Source organism: Gymnogyps californianus, chromosome 7 (genome assembly GCF_018139145.2).
Source record: "Gymnogyps californianus isolate 813 chromosome 7, ASM1813914v2, whole genome shotgun sequence".
NCBI classification, from domain to species: domain Eukaryota; kingdom Metazoa; phylum Chordata; class Aves; order Accipitriformes; family Cathartidae; genus Gymnogyps; species Gymnogyps californianus.
Genome location: NC_059477.1, coordinates 33,391,279 through 33,399,468, shown reverse-complemented (window position 1 = coordinate 33,399,468; position 8,190 = coordinate 33,391,279).

The window sequence follows — 8,190 nt, the reverse complement described above, 5'->3', positions numbered from 1 at the left end:
ATTCATAGAGGGAGGCTGGCTGCCAAGCGTTTCAGAAGCCCGTGGGTGTTTTTGGAGGTACACATATGTTCAGCTCGCCTGCTGTCAGCTTCATCGGCTCAGCTATTTGGTGCGTCCCGATGGCGGTGAGAGTGTTTGGGGACATAACAAACAAACTAGCGCAAAATCCTGCAAAATAATATCTTGAGAAAATGACCAGGACAGGTTCCTGAAAAGGAAAGTGTAGCTTGGGACCCTGGGCACATGTGAAGCCTGATGGGGAGCTCTGTGAGAAGAGGCATTACCCACACGCGCAGTTTGAGCACAGCCAAGGCACAAGAGCCTTTCTCTGTTTCCAGGTGCATTTCCTCCAGTCTCCTGCTTGTTCACCACGATTTGCTCTCTCCCTGGCTGTACAGCTCCTCTGTGCCTCTTAGCTCTCTTCTGCCTTTAACTTATTCCCCCCCCTGAAGATCTACTGTGGAAGTGAGGAGGAGCCATCATCCTTCTCGCTCTGTTCAGCCCCCAAGACTTCTCTGCTTGTTGCAAGCTTTTCTGTCCTGGTAAGTCCCCAGGCCCCAAGGGGAGGACACACTCACTGAAGCACTGGCTTCTGCAACTGATGCATGCAACAGAAGATGTCCCTAGTCTATATAGTACATAAGTATTGCAAACTGTAATGGTTTCATCTAAATTAAAGTGGAAGCTTTTAGTTACAAAGGGGAACTGTATCAGTTTGGTGGCCTCTGGACTGATGGATTTATGCGCCCTCCACGTTCAGGTTGCACTGACCATTTGGTCTGTGCACAGAAGCTGGCAGGGGTGAGATTGGCAGGGGGTGAGCAGGCAGATGGATACGGCAGCGCTTGTGAAGAGCAGAGGACGCAGCCTGGGACTGTGAGTGCACGCATTAGCTTGTACATCTGTGACACTAATTGGCCGTGGAAGTAGATAACTTATGCTGCTGCTGAACTGTCCTCTGGATTTGTGCAGTCACTGCTCCACGGAGATGGATAGGAGAGCGTTCACGCACAAAGGACTGTTCCAGGTGGTCTGCAGGCAGTTCTACACGGCAGGTTCGGATGTAAAGGCTGTCTCAGTGGCAGTGTTGTGTGGGGACACAGAATGGCCCTGAGAAATGGGTCCTTTGTCAGATTCCAGAGCCCCAGAGCCATATAGCACACACCAGCGGATGCTGACGACTGTTGTTTTATCAGGCAAGGAGAAGGATCTGTTCTTTCCCACAAAGGCAGAATGTTTGTTTTTCACATAAGCCCAAAAGCACTACCTCTCAAGTGTGAGTCATTAGTACATAACAGACATAAAAGCTCAGTCCACTTAATAGGGAGGGTAAAGACAACCCTCTCAAGGCCACCCCCACCCAAGCTCACCTGATCTTCCGCACCTAATGGGTCATGCACGTGTCAGCAGCCGGAGGTTACACAGCCGAACAGTTTTCCTCTGCCTAGCAGCTGCTGCAAACAGAAAAACCTCACTGTCAGTGCTGCAAAGCCAGGGCAGCCGACAGGCATTTTTTTCTAAGCCAGGTATGGCTCTTTCTATGGTGACAATGCGGTCTTTGAACACCCCGAAAAATGTGACTGAGAAATGCCAAACTCGGCAGGCGGCAGGCAGAGGATGGGCAGGGAGGAGAGGTGGGGCCGGGTGCTCTGTAGAGAGGGACCTGAGGGCAAGGTAAAGGGCAGTATGATCTGCCCTATGGTATAGGTATAGCCATTGCGTGCTTTGCTTCCTTGGCCACTGGTTGGTGATGTTTGGGCACTCTTCTGTCATTCAAAGTGGATAAATTTTAGTTTACAGCAGAAATTTTATCAATCTCTCAGTGCATGTCCCTGCATTTTACACTGTTACGTTTCATCCCATGTCTGTTACTAGGGCACAACAATCATATAATTCTTCCTGTAGGATTTCCTCTCTATTGAAAATGTCTCCCAACTTTATTGTTAGCAAATTTCATTACCCTACTCATCATTTTTTCTGCCAAGCTAACTAATGAAATTATTCAGTAAGACCGATTCTTCCGGTCCTATAATTTTGCTATCAGCCCCATCAGCAGTTTTCACCCCAATACTATTCCTTCGGCACTTTATAGTATTTATGTTAATCCTCATCTTCTTGAGTTTAACTAATAATTATCTAGGTAATACCAAATCAAATGCTTTACCAAAGTCCAGGTTGATAAAATTTATTAGTTTTCCTTTGTCCACAAATGCAATTACCTTATCAAAGAAAGATACTGGGTTAGTCTACATATAACATGCCTAGCTTGCACTTTAACCCATTTTTTTGCTTCCCTCTGTGTCTTTTGTTACTCATGGTTAACATTTGCTCTAAAAAGCCTATAGATTTCAGTGATGGAGATTATTCAGTCTTCAGAAGTGAAGGGTAAAGAGCTCTTGAGTTTTGTGGCTGTGTTGCATGCGGTAATTTCCATATCCATGCCCTTTAGCCCATTAAGTGTGCTGCCTCTGCTCTCTGGGGTTACATTTTCTTCCATACAGAAGCTACGGGTAATATTCTGCCTTATTTTGTCTGATCTCTTTGGAGAGAAGTAAGATTCAGGGAGCCTCTTCTGTCTTGTGACTACTTGGAAGCAAAGCAGAATATGAATTTTGCACTCCCTGGGGTGGTGACCAGACAGCATCACTCCTTGGCATCTCTAGGAATGCAGGCTTCAGAGTTTAGGGAAAGAGGAGCTGAAAATCAAGCTTTTTTTGCGAAACTTTGTGGGCTGATGTCAGCAGGACTCAAACATTTAGTGTTCTTACCTATGGAGCGAAGGGTAGAGTTAAGGTTGGGGTAGGTCTGGAGTTTAGAACAAGGGTTTCCAAGTTCAGCCTGGGTGTGCGAGAGGAGCCCACCCGTTGTGAGTGCCGACAGAAACCTTCCCCTGGCCGAGGTCTGCAGACCATGAAAAACCTACCACTTCAACTCTGCCCAAACTGCAAGCACCACACCTGACCCTCACCTTATGCTAGATGGGTTGGTGCACGGCATTAGCATCAAAATTACTCGTATATTGTGGGCCTCTTCATTTTCCACTGGAAAATTTTTGCACATAAGCTTTCCCTGAATTATATTCTGAATGGAAGATTTGCATGGTTTTAAATGTATATCTATAAACACTAAATTATTGTATGCTTAATTACTTTTAATTATAGGTAGTAAATAATAACCATTTATACTCAGGTAGCGTGTAATATCTCAAAGCAGCTCTTCCAGGACGTTAGGTACGAATAAATAATGTCAGTTTGTGTCCCTAAGAGCTGACAGTCCAAATTACTTACAGCTTTACAGCTTCCATATGGACTTCTTGCAGTCTGCTTTTACTGACTCGTGGGATCTAGAAAACAAATCAACAGGGAAGTTTTTACTCCACTCATTTTATTTAGTTGAGTTCTCTGCTGCAGGTTCTGATCGGATTATATAGGAATAACTTTTTTCCCACACTTAAATTAGTTCTCCAAAAAGGTACTTAGCAGAAAATGCGATTGGATTTTAGCCCTATAGAAATCTACGTAATTCCAAGTAATGTAAGGAATTCAAGCAGAACAGACTGAGAGGCCAACTGTAAACCCTCTGTACTCTTTAGGGCTTTCTGTAATCCAACGGAGAAGGTTTTCAGGAGAAGCAACAGGACTATAGCAGAACTGAAAAATGCATTTGCTGGAAGAAAAACAGTACCAGTAACTTAGAGTTAATTTTCTATAAAACAGGTGTCAAACCCCAGGCAACAGACCTACAAAGACTTTGAAGAATCCACATATACCTACTCTGTAGGCAGTACAAGCTGCAACGAGAAGGAAGGATGTCATTTGTAAATTATGAAGTGGATGTAGAATTGCTTAGAGTGTGCAGATACAAGCAGGAGATCTGGTAATGAGAATAGCTCAGTATCAGTATCCCACAAGCAGAGCTTATATAGAAACATAGCAGTCAAATTGTGAAGGACAGGTTTGCCTACAGAAATTACCAAGTGCTTTGGCTTCGTTTCCAAACTGACCTTGTTATCGTGATACACCTGGAAACGGCATTTGACTGAGATAACAAGCAGCTAAACATGATAATGGGGATCTACAGCAGATGGAGACATACTCATGTTGCCATAGAAACCATGCAGGAAAAGTGTGTAGGAGTAAAGTGTGGCACAGAAAAGCTTCTAGGAGAAGGGGCTAGTGACTGAAGAACTGAATTCACTCAGCAGCTCTTAAGGTTAGTTGAGACATTAGTAAAAACACATTAGCTTTTCAGGAAATTGAGAATCGTAGAGGAAAGGAGTCCTAACGGTGAGCTGCAGAACAGCTGAAGGCAGCAATGGCATGTTGTGCCACAGGGTAGGGCAGAAAAAGTCTTTAGAGAAAGGCTGGAGATGGCCATGAGACGGATGAAAAAGCTGGGAAGCCCCTCAGCCACAGCCACAGCACGTGCTCCCCTTGTGTCTGCTGAGCACACACCGGACCCAGGCTGGTGGTAAGGGATGCGCCTTCCTTCGCCTCCTCTTCTCTCCCTGCAGCAAGTCCATGTGTGCTCGGGAGGTGACCCAGCCCAGCTCATTCGGTACCTGCTCGCTGTCCCCATGCCGAGAACCTGTTGGGTGGTCCCACAGTGCTACAGGCTGACTCCTCAGTGATGGACTCACATGTGGCTACCTTTATTGAAGAAGTAGTCAGGCCCTAAGCAGACAAACGCATGTTTTTGAATTCCTCGCACAAAGGGCTTGAGTAGGGAGCTATGTGGAGGAAGTTTCTGTTTCACTCTCTGTTGGGGCGAGCAACGCAGCAGAAAAGATCCTCTTGAGCTCAGGGAGCGCAGTCCCCTGGGGACTGTTGAGGCAAGGCAGGAGGTGAGCCCTCTCATGGCACAGAAGGACCAGACAGAGGGGATGGGCTCCAGCCATCGCCCTTTGTGCTAGAACAGCTTGCACTCTGCCACAGCGGGCGGTGAGGCAATACCCTGAGCTCTCCGCCTGCTCACGAGTTGGAGGGAAAAGGGCAGCGAGGCGTCCCCGTGTGACTTGAGCAAGCAGAGGGCTGGCGCTCGGGGAAGACCCAGGACGCACATCCAGCTGTCAGCAGCAGCTCCAACAGACTGCCAGATTAAAACCATGCGTGCTGGACAGCTGTGCAAGGGCAGGCAAAGGGATTGAGACAAAGTGCTCGTCGGTGCTGTGGCTACAGAAATGTCTCGAACTTTGGTCATAACACGGTTGTCTCCTGCTGCTGCTGGTTGAGCTGCCTCTCTAGGGCAAGCTTTAGTCTGTGCGGGGACTTGGAAGTCCCTGCCAAGACGGGGTGTAAGTGCTTTAACCGTTCCCAGGTGGTGCGGCTGGGTGGTGGGCAGAACTGTAGGCTGTTGAAGTCTAAAAGATAAAAGGCAACATGAGCGTGCTGATCGCAATATGCCGGTGTGGAGAGGGATGGGGCTGCCGTGGTCTTCACTCTCGTGCGATGACTGCAGAGCAGCGTCGCTTCTGCTACTTTTGCAGCCCCGTGGCTGCATGATGAGGATGACAGCTCCAGGCTGTGGCAAGCCCCTCTCCACACAGAAGCATTAAAGAAAAATAGCCGTACACAGGCAGCAACTCCAAAGAAGCTGCTCTGGAGGCAGATGCAAGGTCCTTCAGTCCTGATCTTCACTGAGCTCCCAGGGCAAGGTCCTTTCCTCAGAGGGTGCCTCACAGAGGGGAAGCTACTGGGATTACACTCCCAGCTTCCAGCCAGACCGAGCCTTTGCTCCTGCCCCAATTTACATTTCTACATCTGGATCATGTTGCGGTGACATAATGCTGGAGCCTGGAGCATGACTCAATGCAAAGTCACACTGAGTGCAACTGGAAATGGTGCCAAATGTGAGTGTGAAGGATACGAATGGGTTGTGGACAGGGAGGGAAACTTTGTAGGCAATATGTGAGCTGCTGCTGTCGGTGAGTCTGGTGCATTCAGCTGGACCTGCATTACAGCAGAATACGATGCATAGGGATTGATAGAGAAGAGCAAGGAAATTAGGAGACAACTGACAGTGACTGAAAAGCCAAAATGAAAAAAGGTTTTGACTCATTAGGACTACAGAAGGACTGATGAATAACCATTAAAAGCAAGCACCAGAGATCCTGCATGTCAAACGGAGCAGTGTTTCATGTGCACGTTAAGTTACGGCAAAGCCACAGACCCAGTAACTCAGTGATATCTGTAAAGCTCCAAAATCAAGGCGTTCTGTCAAATGATTGCTACAGTGTAAAATCCTCTGGAGGCTGAAATAATTTGTATTACATTTACCTGACCTTACTGGCCATTTTCACATATGGTCAGGAGAACACAGCCGTGCACTCGGTATGTTGAAGGAGAAAGGCTGTTCTTTTAACAAAATTTCCTTTCCTGTTCTTGTGTCATTGCATCTACAGTTTTAGTAGGCAGCTATCTTTTATTCTTAGTAAGAATAGGAAGTTCTTTCATGTTGTCCTGGTTTCAGCTGGGATAGAGTTATTTTCTTCATAGCAGCTGGTATACTGATATGTTTTGGATTTAGTTTGAGAAGAATGTTGATAACACACTGATGCTTTTAGTTGTTGCTAAGTAGTGTTTATACTAAGTCAAGGATTTTTCAGCTTCTCATGCCCAGCAAGCAAGAAGGCTGGAGGGGCACAAGAAGCTGGGAGGGGACACAGCCAGGACAGCTGACCCAAACTGGCCAAAGGGATATTCCATACCATATGACGTCATGCCCAGTATATAAACTGGGGGGAATTGGCCGCGAGGGGCGGATCGCTGCTCGGGAACTAACTGGGCATCGGTTGGTGAGTGGTGAGCAATTGCATTGTGCATCACTTGTTTTGTATATTCTAATTCTTTTAGTATTATTATTGTCATATTATTATTACTATTATCATTATTTTTCCTTCCTTTCTGTCCTATTAAACTGTCTTTATCTCAACCCATGAGTTGTTTTTTTTTTTTTCCCTGATTCTCTCCCCCATCCCACTGGGTGGGGGGAGTGAGCGAGCGGCTGCATGATGCTTAATTGCCGGCTGGGGTTAAACCATGACACATGTTCATTATCTAGAAGTGCCCAGAAAACTTTAAATGTTTCCCAGACTATTAATAAAGACAAGTATCAGTTGCCTTGAGAAAGAATCTAAGCCTAAGAACCATTGATTGTACAATTAACAAATGCAGATGTGAAGTGCTATCAGCAACGTTACTTTTCTGGTCATTTTCTCATTAGCCAGCAGCTCCCCCAGTTCAGCAATGATTACAAAAAGTCGCACTCCTTGTGCAATCAAGGCAGGCTGCGCTTCTGGCTTTCCTTTCCCAGGATTGATGTCATTCCTCCGCATGCCTGTAGAGGATGTAGTTCCCTTAGCAGAGAGGAGCAGCAATTGCTTATCTTCTGTGGACCGGCTACCAGAGGAAGACACAGGTTTAAAACTATGGTCTCATCCAAAGATACTTATTAGGTGAGGAAAAAAAACCTGTCCGACCGACAAGGGAGTAGTAGAAAACTTGTATCATCATTTCTATTAAAAAAAAAATAATAATTTTTTTAAGCACACAGGTGATGGAAAATATGCTGGATTTTAGAGCTTTACTCTTCGAACATGGATCGATCTTGCTGCTCTGAAGAAATGATACTGATCTGAAGAGATGCTAAGCATGTATAGCCAGACAATAAGCTTTGGAAGAAATCAGCAAGAGTGGTACATGGTTTTGATAAGATCCTGGACAGTTTCCTAAAATTAACAGAATGATAAATTATGGCAAACTTGGCAAATTTGCTTTAACATGAGTTATAATAAAATACGATCCACTTCAGCTTGTAGCCATAATTGGGCCTACAAGGATATGATTTGACAAATGTTGATAAACGTATGTTATCCGATTCACACTTTCCCCCTCCAGATCTGCAGCTCTTCCTCATTTCTTCCTCAGGACCTTAGAAATCACAGCAAGTGGCAAGGCTCAGGCAGGCTGCAGGCAGGGCACTGCTGTGGGACCTCAGCGCTCGCCCTCAGCCGTACTTGCAAGGGCCAGAGTGGGATTTCGGTCATTTTGAGCCGCTAAATTATAATCGGGGAAGGAGATTGAGAGCAGTGAACCTGAACACAAGTTATAACTAGTAGCAACAGTAAACTAAAGGTAAAAGGCAGCTTGAATTGTACATCCTTAGCAAATGTGGTGAAGCTGTTAGCCTTTC